The following is a 16,749-nucleotide window of genomic DNA, read 5'->3' on the forward strand; positions in this document are numbered from 1 at the left end:
CTACTTTAGCATTTATATCGTCTTCCTCTTTCAAAAGGCATATTCCGCCCTTCTCCTTTGATTAAGTAGGCTTAGAAGTAGAGCTAGGACTTAGGGAGATGTCCTATGATTGTGTGGTTTCAGCGAGTTTGTCAAAGTAATCCTACACATCATTGACATCTTTATTCATGAATTCCCCATTGCACATTATCTCGACGAATTGGTTCATGGAAGATGTCAATCCTTCATGGAAGAAACTTGTTATGCAGCATGTTTTAAAACCATGTTGTGGGCATGAACTGACAAGATCTTTGAATCGCTCCCAACATTGAAAGAATGTTTCATCTTCCTTTTAAGCAAAGTTCATGATCGATATTCTGATGGTGTTCGTTTTATGGTATGAGAAAATTTTCTTTATGAACTCCCTTGTCATGTTATTTCATCTGTCAATAGACCGTGGATGTAGTGAATACAACCACGTCTTAGCCTTTTCTTTTAGGGAGAAAGGAAAGAGTTTCAGCCTGATCGTATCTTCAGACACATTAGGAAAGTGTAAAGTGGCTATGATCTCATCAAACTCTTTCATGTGTAGATATGGACTTTTAAATTCAAGTCCAAGGAACTTTGGGAGGAGTTGGATCACCCTTGACTTGATACCCATATTTCCTGTATTTTTTGGAAAAATCATACACAAAGGTGTACTCACCCCCACCAGTTGTAAATAGTGTTGTAAAGTACGAGCGGGGTGCATAATGTACCTCATTCTCGTCCTGGGCCTCCTCAAATGGAGGTTGAAATTGATTAGCAGCTATCATTTCTATTGACTCTGACAAGTGGTGTCTAGTCCTATGACAGATAGGCAACAATTTGACTAATCCTCTTCACTCAAAAAACATAAAGTGTTGTCATGAACCCACTTGGGCATGAAATACTCTCAGCCTTCAAGTACAGAATCTAACCTAAAATCTAAGAATTGAAAACTACAACAAATAAGAAGTAAGAGAGAGAGAGAGAGTTAGAACGAAGTTACCAGATAGAAGATGGTAGGTTAGGATCCTACAAAACAAAGAACACGATTAGTTTCTAAAAATAAGTTCAGAAAAATTCCTAACCTAGAAACAAAATAGAGACTTAATCATAATCTTAACCTAAATTTAAAACTAATTAAATTAAGAAAAGTGCAACCGTAGTCCCCAGCAACGGCACCAAAAAACTTGTTCATAACCCCAAGTGTAGGGTTGAGATATAGTAATAATCTCAGTGAGACCGAGGTTGAATCCATTGAGACTAATCTCATACGTTTCTGAAAGTAACTAGAACTAGAACTAGAAAAAGATCTAAATTAGAAATCTGGAATAAAGGGAGTAATTGTGAATATTGTAGATTAAAACTTGTGAATTTAAAGGTTGGAACTAGTGTGTAAAGGATCGACTTATAGCTATTAAGATGCTACTTGATTCAAGTAACACAATTGGAATTGGAGTCTCATCCTATCCAATTAGAAAATATAGCAATTAAATCAAATATGAACTTTCATTGACCTAATTCTCAATGGATGGGGGTTGTGAGGATTGGAAGGGATTCCATCACCCTACCATACCCAGGAGATGATGGTGAACAATAGGATTTACCAATCCCACAATCTCAAAATGGGAAAAGAAGATATTCAAAGCTATCGCAACATCTATTGTAATTTGAGTCACAACAAACTATAGAAAACTAAAAATATTCCTTAAAATCAAATTAGAAATCAATGAAGTTCAACATAAATAGGAATCAAAGCAAAGTAAACATTCTAATCACACTGCAAGCTTCACCTCTTAACCCTAACTAAGAGGTTTAATTGACCATAGACATGATTAAACTAAGAACTCTTAAGGAAAGCATAAAAACAAACTAAGGAAGAAGAAAAAAACCTTTGGTGGTGGCTCTCCACCCTTTTACTCCACTCCTTAAATCCTAGAAGATACTCTGGAGCATCCTAAGAACTCCTATTTATAGTTGGGGAACTCCAACTTTTGTGCCAAGTTGAAAAAGTCTGAAAATAGCCTCAAATTTACGCAGTCTGCGTAAAATCTGCATAACCTTCAACTAGTCGAGGGCAATCTTCGATTGGTCGAAGGTCACGTGAATTTGAAAGATAATGTCGCTGGAGTTCGAGCTAAAGTTTCTTAGGTTGGTCGAAGTAGAACTTGGGCTAGTCGAGGCAGAGCTTAGGCTAGTCGAGACAGTGCTTGGGCTATTTGAGCCAGAGCTTGTGCTGGTTGAAGCAGAGCTTAGGCTAGTCGAACTTCACGCGTATTCCTTTTCTTTACTTCAAATCTTCAATTCTCTTCATTCGTCACTTGATTTCCTTAGATCTTTGGCATGTGAATTCTTCAATCTTGGCCTCCTAAGATCCATCTTTTGCCTTAGTAATTCTTGAGCATCAAATCCATGCTTTTAGCATTCTTTACAATCCAAGCTCTCATATTCACTTTGCAACACAAACATGTATAAAATATACCTTTAAGCATCATCATGCTCATAAAATCAAGATATAAATAGGAGAGAATACGCAATATTTGACACTCAACAAGTTACGATTGAGTAACGTATCAAATATCTCTTCGGCCTTTGTGATGTCAAAGGTATATCGGGTTGAAATTTTGGTTATGCCTTTCCTCATGTCCATTATGTCAGAGGCTCTATACTCAGCCTTTTTTAAGGCTGGACATTTGCATAGTCGTTACTAACTATGTTGGCCACAACCATCTTGAAAGAGGCATCGTAGTCCTCCCCTGGCCGTGCAAGTACCTTGTCTGCCACAGCTAGCTCATAATTTGGATCACGATAAAATGTGCCCTTAGATGCACTCATCCGCTGTTGCTCTTCCCATAGAATTCATATGTACTTGGTGGCTCTAGTCGATAACTCGAACATGTCATTGATATACACACCTTCGAACTTCTTACGAAGCTAGAAACATATGCCTTTTAGGGCTAATTTGGTGAATTCAACATCGAGGAGGATCATCGGACAATGGTACCTTTTGCCCTTGAATTGGTCAATGAATTGCTCGGCTGACTCCTCTAGGAGTTGCTCAATTAGGAGAGGTCAGCCATAAATATTTCTGGCTTAGTGTGGTGGAACTACATATGAGATTTTCTTCCATCTCAAACCATGTCTGGACTGAATCGACTGGTAGATTGATGCACCAGGTGAAGGTGGTTCCTATTAAAGAATTTTCAAAAAGTTTGAGCTTCAAGAAGTTGTTATGGGATGCCTCACCGCATTGCATGAAGTAATCGAAATGTTCTATGGTTGAAGTATCGCTATCCCTAGAAAATAAGATGAACTCTATGAACTTGAAGCCTCTAGGGAATTCATAACTTTGATTGATCCACTTGGGGTACAGTTTCCTATTGGTCGGTCGTGCAATAAGTTGGTTGTTCGGTTGTGACACAAGTAAGGACATGATGAGGTTGAGCACTGTCTTCCGTAGGGGATAATTACTTTGAATCCATGGAGTTTCTTTGGATTCCTCATAGAGATTCCTCGAATCCACAAGGAAAAATACAAAATATAAATAAATTCTAATAAAATTGAAAATAAATTGATTTGTAATTGTCTAATTATATATCTATGTTACACCATTAATAAAAGAAAAAAAAGCTAAAATTAATTTCATAATTACTAAAAATAGTAAAATTCTAACTCTAATAAGAATCTTAATTCTAATAAAACTCTTCTAAATCTTAATTTCTAAAAATAAAAATCACAAATAAAATTTTTGTAGAAGAGTCATAGCATAATTACAAGTTATTTAAAAAAAAAAAAGAAAAGAAAATCTAAAACTCTAAAAAAAGAGAATATTGATTGCTTGCCTCCAAGTGCAGAGGTTCGTAAGTAATATCCTGTGAATACAGGGTCGATCCCACAGGGAGATGAATTGCGAGAAGGAAAAAAATCAAATGTAAAACAAACTGAGTAATAAAAACTAGACTAATGATTTGATTTTGGGATTTTTGAATGGATGTAATTCAACTGAATAAAATAACACCCAAGCTTCAAAGTTTCACACATAGGCTAATGTTCCAAAATCATGATGACTTGGATAACACAACTAGGATTTGAGCACTATGGTCAGCCTAATCGGAAAATAAAACAGTTTAAATATTTTAATAAGTGATATAAAATATTAGAAAATTATGGATTTGCACCATTGATATATATTCTCAAGCGTCAGTGATTTTAAGTATTCAATATCTATAGGATAATGAATATCAAAGAAATATAACAGGTTGAGAACCTCTCCTATCTAGGAAATCTGATTGATCTAGGGTAAGCCTATCCATCCATGTGGATCTCATATGATGGAAACATATAGATCTCACAAGAGGATAAAAAATAAAACCTAAATAATAGATAACATGCATACACCATTCTTCTCATCATTAAAACAATCATCATCATAATCTTAAAGAATTATTAAACCCATGTGCTTCCCTTCTAGCTTGGGCTAGAAGGAACTTAGAAAAATATAACTAGAATAGAGAAAGAAAGAAACAAGAAAGAATAAATGCAAATAGAAAAGATCTAAAAAGAAAAAAAAAACAACTTATAAAATTGAAAACCCTTTAAAAACTCTAAATATTGCTCTTGAATGCTTCTAAATGATGTTTAGGAATGCCCTAGGAAGCCCAATTTATAAGTAGGGAACTCCAATTTTCGTACAAAATTGAAAAACCCTAGAAACCGCCTCAAATATACGTATTTTTCCAAAAAAGACTTCTCGCTGCATAGTTCATTTAAAACAGACTTCCTGCTGTGCAGTTTTCCAAAATAAACTTTACAGCTTTAGAATACACTTTTTCAGGACGATTTCAGGATTCTTCACTTCAAATCTTCGATTCTTTTCATTTCTCACTTGGTTTTCTTGGATCTTTGGCATGTGAATTCTTCAATCTTGGTCTCCTAAGATCCATCCCTTGCCTTGGTGATTCTTAAGCATCAAATCCATACTTTTAGCACCCTTTTTCAATCCAAGCTCTTAAATTTACCTTGCAACACATACATGAGTAAAATAGAATATTAAGATGATTTATGTTCATAAAACCAAGATATAAATGAGGAAAATTATGCAATATTTGAGTCTCAACAAATATTAAAATTTGAAATTACTAAAATAGTAATTTTTCCTTAAAATTTTATTTTTGAGCTGAAAGTACGCGTTTTCTGACGAAACAGAGAGACGCGACCCACCTTACAGGTCGGTTCACCTCGGATGGCCCGTTATAGTAAAGATTGATAGGTTGTGCACCTCGTAACGATATCCGAATCAAAAGTTATGACCAATTTACGATTCACCTTCTTTTGATCCAACCATACTAGGAATGTATCTGTGCCACGTCCTATATCAAACCCCTCCACATGGAAAAAACTCATCCGCGAATTAATCAAGGTATTTCTCTCATGATACTTAAATGATTTTTGGCGCCAATGTGGTGGCTTGCGATTCATCATCATCGATTGGTGGCCTGTGATTAATTACTAGTGTTGCCCCATGAGCATGATGACCGCAAGCTCCATCACCAATCTCATATTTCTTATTATTACAAACATGGATATGTCCCAAGGCTTTCACCAAACAATTGATCGCTACTTGCAATCCTTGCATGGCTTGTCGATTCTATTGTTGCGCCACTTCAAAAGCCACCGCTGTTAAAGAATAATTCCTTGTATCATCGTCCATGGGATTGTTGCCCGCACCTCCATTAGATGTCGTCGTCCCGAGGAAAAGCCTTGATACCAACTAATGTAGGGAAGGACTTGATGAGGTTGAGCACCATCTTCCTCAAGGGATAATTACTCTGAATCCACGGAGTTTCTCTAGACTCCTCACAAAGATTCCTTGAATCCACGAGGAAAAATAGAAAATAGAAATAAATTCTAATAAATAGATTAATAATTCTCTAATTTGTATGTCTCTGTTACATCGTTAATAAAAGAAAAAAAAAAAAGATAAACTAAAATTCATAATTACCAAAAATAATAAAATTCTAACTTTAATAAAAATCCTAATTCTAGTAAAGTGAAAGGAAATGAGGCTAATCCTTCTGAATGGGTTCTTTTTTATTTGTGACAATAAACATAAGTCTACTGGCTTAAGAACTTGTTCTTACACTAACACTCTAATTTCAAAACACTTCTCAAATGAATAGAGACATATATTCAAATTAAATAAAGCAAAATGTTGCAATTTCATTAGATATTATAAAATGATGTTTATTTACAACCAACAACTTGCAAGACAATCAAATGAATAAACAAAAATGAAAAGGGATAAATACATGATACGCCTATCAGAGCAGACAAATCGAGGCAGGTGTGATGATCTAAATTGGAACTTACAAGATTACGGTCTCCAACTTAAGGTTTTGAGAAAAATTATCTCTATTCTTAAAGTACTATAGTGGGAGCCGCTAGGTAGTAGTTAAACAAAAATAAATGTAATGACCCGAAAAATTTCGTGCAAAGACTCGAGTACTACCTCAAATTCCTTAGAAGTTAAATTAGTGTTAAACTCAATTGCATCTTTTTTGGTTTAAGGTGCGGACTATATTCGTATAGGTTATGGTTTTCAAGGCTTTCAATGTCAGATAATGGTTTATTATTATTGTGGGTGTAATTTCACATGTCAAATGCGATGTTCATTTTACGTTCTTAATATATATGAGCTATATTGAGATTGTGTATCCTATGTATATGTAGAAAGTATCGTATACATATGAAATACAAACATGTGTTTGCTATGATTAATTGTCGTGTATTTGTGCTAGTTGTATGTGTGTCAACTCCTTGGCAAAAGGAATTGTCCAAATGTGTGTTATCACCAACATATGTCATGTATGTTGGAATATGTAGTCTAAGTGTTTGTAGAAATGTCTGAATGATCAAGTGTGTAATATATTGTCCTGTTTACGAACGTTGAGAAGAGATTCTCAACTATCATATTGGTGTGTATGATTTCCTACATGCAATTTACATTCTTTGTTGTTTAAATTCAAGCACTACTTATGTGTAAATCCATATTAAGTTGATATTCATTAAATGCTCACATACTGTATGATTAGAATTTTTGATCCATTACTGTTCTAAATTATTAATATGAATATCTGTTATGATTGAAGATGTTTGGGACTATGAAATAGTCCAGGAAATCGATAACAAACCTTGAGTTCGTGGCCGAGGTTGTTTTCACCACATAGGACGTGCTTGACGAACCTGAGTCGTATTAGGGTTGACGGCAGTGGTTTGGCCACACGGAGTGTTTGCACACTCTATGTCGTTCAACTCAACGTGAGCTCATGCTAGTCGAATTCGCCAAGTAACCCGATTGTCCCGGTGGATGTGCACCATGTATGGACGCTTTTGTTTGAATCTAGGGTACCAAACTTACCAATACAATCCCATTAACCATTGTACCTCAATCCACTAAGACCCATGAGCCGGGCATGGTGGTATGGGACACCGTGGTCAAGCTGTCGGCCTAAGCTGGGGTGACGAACCTCCCCATAGTGACTAGTGAGCACACCAGACTCATAAGCTGATTATGGTGGTATAGGACACTATATTCATGCTGTCAACCTACATTGATTGGTGACGAGCCCTTTGTAGTGACCTCGAGCATGCCTTGATACTACACTAAGGCGACGAGCCTTAGGGTAGTAACTAAGGTATGATAGGCATGCATTGATTGGTGACGAGCTCTAACCATATGATCGTATGAGATTGTCTAGGATTGACGACCCTATAATGGATCACTGTATGGGAGTTGATATGAGGAAGGTACCTTAGCTTCTCAATCCTGCTCTATGAAAAGGACTAATAATAACTTGGTAATCATGTTCATGCACCGCATTGCATGTGCGTTGGCATCGTTGGCACTGCAGGAGGTTGTCATGCGTACCGTAAGATGAAGACGCTGAGGGAGTGCAGACAAGAGCATGCATCATTTCTACATACATCCTTGCATTAACAAGAGTAATTAGGACGTGTTTGATTGTATTGCCTTATCATTACTGCTTAATTGATTTGATAACATGTTAACTTTTACTGTGTAGTTCCACTGAGTTGATCACTCACTCCCACATTCTGGGACGGTGTTTCTACACCAACTAGACTCTGTCTTAGATGTAGATGATGATGTGACCCCTAAGGCAGAGTAGCAGTATGAGGATGATGAGGATGCATTTTCTTTCATGCAGTTCTCAGGCGGGTTCATGTGAGTTGTGTCCCGATCTACGAGAATTCTGGATTTTCTTTTGTAATAGATAATTTCATTTTGATACTTGTATTTTGAAGACAAACACTTGTAATTATGACCTGGCAAAGCATACATATCATAGGGACTTGTACATGTACACATATATTTCTTTAAGTCTTCCGCTTGCAACTTTCACTTATCCCTGAATTATGTTTGCAGTTTGGCTTAATCTATTCCATGTTTTATGCACTCATACAGACAACATACATCCATCATTGCATACGTTGCATAAGTGATGTTTTGAAACTCGGGAGTTGAGTTACGCTCGACCCCCGCATTGCAGGGCATTACAATAAAAAGGGATAAATACCACATATGCATATCGGAATAGACGAATTAAGTCGAGTGTAATCAACCAAATCAGAACTTAGAATATCATGGTTAACAACTTAAGGTTGCCAAAAAAAAAAAAAAACTCTCTCTACTCCTAAGATACTATAGCGAGAGTCGCTAGGCAGTAGCTAAACTAAGCTAATATACGCTAAGAAACATAAAGAACAATAAATAAAAGATAGACTGATGTGTTAGGTGTAGGGTCTTGAGCACTTTTTTTATTGCTCCTTTTATAAATCATCAAGATGGTAAAACCATTTGTTAGGGTTTCCTTGTTTCTTTTGGATCCTTCGTGCTTATGTCACTATTTTGGATATGGGAATCTCGTTGATAGCTCAAGAACTGGTAATTGGATTGAGAAGGACTTCGGTTAGATTCAGACTCTTTGACTTCTCGATTCTTCATCCATTGTTGTATGACCCATATCATAGTCTGTACCATTCCATAGGCTTCTGCGGTCCTTTTGGTCGAATTCTGGCAACCCTCGACCTATATTCGACGTTTGCACGTAATCCTCAGTCGAGTCTTCAATATCGGAGTCAACTCGACTTGAAACTTGCACTCTAGCAACCGCGTCGTCGGTGCGGTTCCAACGCTACGACTTGCGCACCGATCCGGTACCTAGGCCAGGAGATGTGGGCTTACGTTGATTCCCAAGAAACGTTGTGCGTTACAAATTCTGAGAAAATCTCTATGACATGTCCCATCAATCACATCTCATGTCAAGTACACATCATCCCATCCCCAAGTACAACCACCCCTCCTCCAAAGTTAACTCTCTCTTACAACTAAGTACACCCATCCATCACTCACTATCTCTCTCTCCCTTCACCTCTTTCTCTCTCTCATTCTCCAAGCAAGAACCGTCCATGGCTTCTATGGGAGAGAAGCTTTGTGTGGCCCACTCCCTATCACCCAATCCCACCATCCAAAATCAATCTTAACTCTTGAAATGCATTCTATAAAACTCTAAATCGCATTGGTGGAAGGAGGAGTCCAAGATCTAAAGGTAGGTGTTTTATTTATTGTGTTTGATGATTCGATGGTGCACATGAGGTGGGACCCATCTTGATGTATGTGATTGTAAGCTAAAGGGGCCCATAGTGGCGGGGTCCCTCTCATTTCCACCCAATCTCTCTATCTTTATTTATTTTTTATGGCCCACCTGAATGGATGTAGCTGTCGGGCCACATGTATGTGGACCCCACCTTGATGGACGTATGGAATCCACCGTCCAGTGGTGGATCGTCCAGCAGCTGAGGCTGCTGGACTGTGTGAATGGAAAACATAAATACCAGCTTGATCACAAAGCGGGTGGGACGTGGCACCACCCTAATGTAGGTGTTTCATCACACTGTCTATCTGCTGGACGTGCGGGGGTCCACCTTGAGGTATGCATATCCACCGTCCATCAGGGATGGTGGGATCTACCATGATTTTTATATTTCAACTTCACCGTCCAGAGGTTTTCTGGACGGTGGGATCACTGTAATGTAAGTGTTTTATTAGTACCGCCCACCCTGCATGTGTGCTGCATCCATGTAGCATGGGACCCACCTTGACGGTATGCAACTCATCCTAGCCATCCATCTGTTTTCTGGATGGTGGGCCCACTGCAGAGACGTTAGCAGTGGGGTTCGGTCAACCATCGTCCATCCGTTTGGGGACGTGGAGCCACCATGGTGTATTGGTTTTAACTGCCCGTCCGTGCAGGGGATCTACCGTGATGTAGGTTGCATCCACATCGTCCATTGATAGGGACAGTGGGTCCCAGCAACTGCAAGGCTGCTGTGGCATTGACGTCTACAGCTCCATGGGCCACCATGATGATGTGCATCATCCAGCCATCCGTGTGGACCCCACCATGATGTGTATGTCTGCACCGTCCAGCTGGGACGGTGCTGCACATGCTGGGCATGCAGGACATGCTGCACATGATACGTGGAACCCACTTGTATGTGTTGTATTCATAGCCGTCCACACGTGGGGCCCACACTCCCCCCTCATCCGTTGCATCCACGCCACCCATCTGCTGGGTCCACCGTATCCGCACATGTGCTGTATCCAGCACATGGACCCCACCCTCGTGGCCCACCTTGAATGATGTATTGGGACTTTTAACTTCTCAGCTGCTATAATAATAATAATAATATTAATATTAATATTAATATATATTTTTACACATATTTGTTGGCCCCACGTAGAAACTCACGTGTTGTGAGCCTGACCGTGATGTATTTGTTCCATCCACACCGTCTAGAGGGTCTGGACGGTGCTAGTCAATGTTTGGATGGTGTTGGGTTACATGGACAATATTTGGGTGGTGCTGATTTACATGGAAATTGTTTGGATGGTGCCGATTTACCTGGGCAATGTTTGGACCGTGTTGATCATTATTAGTGGGCCATGTGCCCCATGGACTAATAGTGTACAGTGATACACATGTTACACCTTCAACTATTGAAATGATTTTAGATGTAATCCGAGCTCATTTGAGGCCCATTGGTGCGGCCCATCCATGAGGTCCATCATGATGTATCTTAGGCCCATGAGCGACGCCCACTTGTTGCGTATTTAAGGCCCATGTGATGGGACCCACATGCTTCAATCTGAGGCCTATGGGCAAGGCCCATTGTGATGTATTCATGGCTTATGAGCAAGGCCCCTTTTGATGTATTTAAGGCCTAATTACGTAGCCCATTTGATGTATATGAGGCTCATTTGTTGTGTATGCGGGGCCCACCTGTTATGTATATAAAGCACATTGGTGCAGCCCATGTAATGTGACCGACTTGATGTATGCAGCCCATAAGATGTATATAGGCCCAGGTATGTGGCCCATTTGGCAAGGCCCGATGTGGTGTATATGTGGCCCTTGAGTGAGGCCTATTGTGATGTACATTAGGCCTTTGTGTGAGGCTATGGGCCCACTATGATATTTAGCTCTATGTGGGCCACTCCTTGGGAGCAATATTGGTTAAATGTCCACATTGATGGGCGATGATGGTTAGATGTCCACAATGTGACCTTCTCTTAGGCCTTGTGTTGTTTTATTTAAACCAACACGATTTAAATGATATTTCAACTCGCAAGTATACGAATCAGATGCAGATACGGTACGTATTACGAGATCGTTCCCACGAGGACTGGTCGTCACAATTCAAATCTACGATTCTCCTTAACTAATCCAACAAATAATGGAATGAATTACTAAGCACAATTTCAGAGGAAAAAAAAATAATTAAGAACAGGGAAGAAAATTCAATCAGAGAGAAAGCACTAGGACTTTCGAATCCACCCCTAATTATCCTAACCCTTGTTTTGACTGTTGATTCACCTTGATCTAGATTGATACCACTTAAATAGAGAAAGCACAAACTGTGTCCTTAATCGGGCATACAAAACTGTCTAATTCCTTTAAGCAATGCCATGAATGACATATCCCCGGTCCTTTAGTCGGGCACATGGAATGTACATTCATTAAGGCACCCTGTTTCTTCCTCTATAGGAAACTTGTTCTTGATCAGACACAAGCACCTATAATAAGCATCCAAACAACATCCATATATATACTTTAATCAAATTCATAGATGGAGAAGTATAGAATTTAAACCCATAAAGCCCACTTAGAGAAAGAAACAAATTAATTGAAATTCAAAGTAAATCAATCAACACAAGAGCTGATCAAATTAAGGGCTTCATCTCAGCCCTAGCTGAGAGATTAGTGACCTATAAAATCCATAAAAAAATATTAAATAAAATTCATAAAGAAAAAACAAACCAAACAATCTCTTTCTCTCTTCTTTCTTCTCTTTCTTCTCTTCCTTGCTCCATATATGAAATCCCCTGGTTCTGAATGCCTTTCTCACGTCCAAAACTCCCCTTTTATAGCTGCTGGATGGCTGGGATCGGTGGCAGAGTCGTAGAAGGACTCGAAGTGCAATTTTTCGCAGCCGTGATCGGTGGGCCCCACAGAGGCATTTTCTGGAAAATCTAACCCGTCCATTGGATTCAGGACGAAATTTCAGTCAAGAATAGGTAGTTTTGAAGGTCCATTAGTGCGGCCCAGAGAAGAAAATACAAAAAGATCAGTTTTGAACGTCCCGGGGCAGTCTACTTTTGGCCTCTGAAACGCACACATGTGTACGCATGGGCGAGGAATATCAACATGGTTTTGAAGCTCTCGATGCCCTCTACACGATGGACGGATCAGATCTTCCATCTGATCGAAGATGGTGGGCCACAACCGCCCGGAAGTCAGCTCTTCGCGGACGTGCGTAAGCCTTCGCACGTCCGGCGCTGTGATGCTCGGTGGGCCCCACATAAGCATTTTTGGGGAAATCCACCCCGTCCATTGGATAGAGGACGAGATTTCGTTCAAAGATGGATAGTTTTGAACGTCCATTGACACGGCCTAGAGAAGAAATCAGAACAAAATCAGTTTTGAACGTCACAAGACGGCCTGTTTGTGGCCTTTGTATCACGCACGTGTGCACGCATGAGCATAAACGGAAAACATGGTTTTGTAGATATTGAGCCCTTCTACACGATGAACGGTTTAGATTAACCGTACGTGCTACGGTGGGGCCCACAGCGGTCCGTAAAAAACGGATTTCCGTCCGTTACGCGCGCTGAAACGGAAATCTCCGTTTTTGAAATAAGAAAGTCGGGTCAGCGCTGCTGACCGACTTTAGTCCGTTCGGTGCTCAAGCAGTGCACATGTGCACTGTGTACACACGCTATAGATATAGGTCCACTGTGATGATTTCAAGAAATCCGCACCGTCCATCCTTTTTCTCATATTATTTCCACCGTCAGACCAAAATTGATGTATATCCAGATATCCAGCGGGCCCCACTTAATGAATTAAAGGGCTGATCTGGCCGTTAGACCACTTCCCGAGCTCTTCAATGGCTGAAATTTAATATGTACGGTTAATTTACGGCCCTCATCCCATGTATGAAGTTTCGAACTGATCGGATAGCGGGAACCATGTGATCTTGCATTCTGGACCCTTTTCGGGCCCCTTTGGCTTGCTTTCCTCAGATCTCAGGCGTGTAAAATCTTCATTATTGATTCCCTGGAGTCCATCCCGTGCTCTGGAGACTTTGGATCATGAAATCCATGCCTTTAACATCAATTTTCAATTAACGCTCCTGACTTCATTCTGTAACAAAAATACAATTAAAATACTCTATTAAGCATTTTCATATACGTAAAATCTGGTAATTACTGGGGTCTGATATGCAATATTTGACCCTGATCACAACCCCCAACCAGTATTTTGCTAGTCCCGAGCAAAGTATGCGAAAAAAATAATTTTAGAAATAAAAGATGATTCCTGTAACTCAAGTAACTTGTGAACAGATAGCTGAGATGTGAAAATTCTAAGATTCATGAATGGTAAGTAGAATTTTCTCCTGAAATCAAGCTCACAGTAAACTTCATAATCAAGTTCAACATATTAATCCATTAATTGGAACAATTCTGAACATCGAGCTCCATGAATGTAAAGTGTAATCGCGACTTACAAACATTAAGAGATCCAATTGTCAATCTCATGATATCATTGGTAATTCGTGACAACCAAGCTTGAACCAACACTTATCTTACAGATTAACTTTCCATTTTACCAGCCTTTGATTTTCTTTATGAGCAGTAACGCAAATGAGGGGAATCAAATTCTTACCTATAGGGAGCAAACCTATGACGAAAACTTGTCGCCTCATTTTTTATAAGTCAACTATGGAGAATCAAATCTATACCTATAGGAGCAAACCTATGGTGAAGATTTTGTGACTTAGCCTTTTAATTCTTCTTTTTACCAAGTTAATCATTCAGTTATCGAACCAAAACTTAATGTGCAAGCGAGATGTGATATGTGAAATCATGACTCAATCAATGTTCACAACGTCTAATCATGGATTAACAAATCAAAATGGACTGTGAAATCAAGCAGATGGCCGAATCCAAGAGTCATTAGTTACCAACATCATGTAGCTTATAATGGTAAAATCACAACTATCCTTCAAAATCACTTTGAATTCAATAGAAATTCAAAAAATTTAAAATTTTCACAAATTTTGCTCAAGACCAAGAAAATACTGATTAGGTTACCTAATCTCCCACCCCCAACCTAAAATCTACATTGTCCTCAATGTAAAAGAAATAATCATACGATGCACATGGGACAACGAATAATAAAAGAGAAATGAGGGAAAGATAGTACCTGGACGGAGAATCAAGAGGCTTCCCAAAATTATCAATGTAAGAGCAAGTTAGGGCAAGAGAGAAATTAACAAAAGCAAAAATAACAAAAAGAAAAAGAAGATCCTACCTATACCACTTTCGCAAGTGCTCTCGATTGCATTTAGCGCATGCAACAAGCCTTTAAACCCCTAGGTTACCCCAATTGGACGAGTTGTAGACTCGTGAGGGTTTGCAGAAAAGTTACCCACAAACATTGAAGTAACTAACTAAGAAAAATGAAAATGAATGAAATAAAAAGCAATACAATAAAGCAAAAGGCTGGGTTGCCTCCCATGAGCGCTAAGTTTAACGTCTTCAGCCAGACAAGAACGGACCATGAATGAAATAATCTTTATAACCGGGGTCCGCCAAAGAAATTACCTCAACACTTTCATTAACCGATCCTAGACAAGTGATGTGAGTTCCCATGAACTGTGCTATCTGAAATAAGGCAACTGACACTGTCATCAAATAATTTAAGGACTTCTGCTCGAACGACTTCTTCTATGTTAGGATCACGCTTCCTTTGCATGTTATGCGACATTTCCACAGCATGATCCATACATATCGTGGGGCATACTCCCTGTATTTCCACTATCTTCCGTTCAATTGCTGCCTTATATGCTCTAAGAACATTAAGCAGCCTGCTCGCCTTTGTCTTCTCAGAGTCGGAAGCTATGCTGTCAAGAAGGGTCTCAGAGGGATGGAGAGGTTCCACTTTCGCTCTCCATTTTTCAGTCTCCAATATAGGAGTAGAGTCGAGCAATGCATTGACTTCATGGATGAGACTATCAATGTCAAAATCCATGCCCGATCGTGCTAAGCAGGTCTCAAGAGGATCTTCAAAAGATGTATGGAAGGAGTCCTGCACAAGGCTCTCGATCATGTCCACTTCAAATATGTCATCCAAATCTGAGGGTTGTTGTCCTGCATTGAAAACATTGAGTTTAATATTCATGTTACCAAAGGACAATTTCATAACTCCATTCCTGCAATTGATAATAGCATTAGATGTGGCCAAAAATGGACGACCCAAAATGACTGGGATCTGACTATGAAGATTCTGGACAGGCTGAGTATCTATAACTATGAAATCCACTGGAAAATAAAATTTATCAACCTGGATTAACACATCTTCAATAACACCCCGGGCACCTTGACAGATCTATCGCTAGTTGTAATGTTACCTTAGTCGGTTTCAACTCACCAAGTCCTAGCTGCTCATAGACCGAATATGGTAACAAATTGACACTCGCCCTAAATCAAGTAATGCCTTCCCGATCTTATGATCTCCTATGCCGCAAGAAATGGTGGGAGCTCCTGGATCCCTAAATTTAGGAAGGGTGTTATGTTGAATCATGGAGCTGAGCTGCTCTGCAAGGAAGACTTTCTTATGAACATTCTGCTTACGCTTTTGAGTGCATAAATCTTTAAGAAACTTAGCGTAAGCAAGGACTTGCTTGATGGCGTCAAGCAACGGGATGTTGACTTGCACTTTTTGAAACACATCCAAGATTTCATCAAAGTTATTTCTTTTCTTTATTGGTGCCCGACGTTGAGGAAAGGGTGCTTTGGGCACATAAGGTGGCACATTCGTGGCTCTTGGAGAGTCAGAGAGTTTTTGGACTTTGGATGCATTGGTATGGCTCTCTGCTTCATCTTGATCTTCTGTTTTAGAATTTGATTCATCCCCAGGCATTTCTATTCTGTTATCAATCTGCTTGCCTCCTAAGGGTAGTGATCGATTTGGCCTGTCATGATATTGCCCTTGGTTGGAATTAGAGCCAATCTCATCTGTCCCTTTGGATTAGCCTCGGGTTGGCTAGGGAACTTGCTCTTCTCTCTCTCACTCAATGTGGCGCTAGTTGACCCATTTGTAC

At 39.4% G+C, this 16,749-nt stretch overlaps 1 non-coding gene across 1 annotated transcript; it reads left to right on the forward strand.

Moving 5' to 3' along the window:
- The first annotated feature begins 257 nt into the window (after nucleotides 1-257).
- On the forward strand, nucleotides 258-364 carry LOC131238190 (small nucleolar RNA R71). Its single transcript, XR_009167600.1, has one exon. It is a non-coding gene; the product is annotated as a small nucleolar RNA R71 (small nucleolar RNA).
- Nucleotides 365-16,749: the final 16,385 nt, after the last annotated feature.

This window comes from Magnolia sinica, chromosome 2 (genome assembly GCF_029962835.1).
Source record: "Magnolia sinica isolate HGM2019 chromosome 2, MsV1, whole genome shotgun sequence".
NCBI classification, from domain to species: Eukaryota; Viridiplantae; Streptophyta; class Magnoliopsida; order Magnoliales; family Magnoliaceae; genus Magnolia; species Magnolia sinica.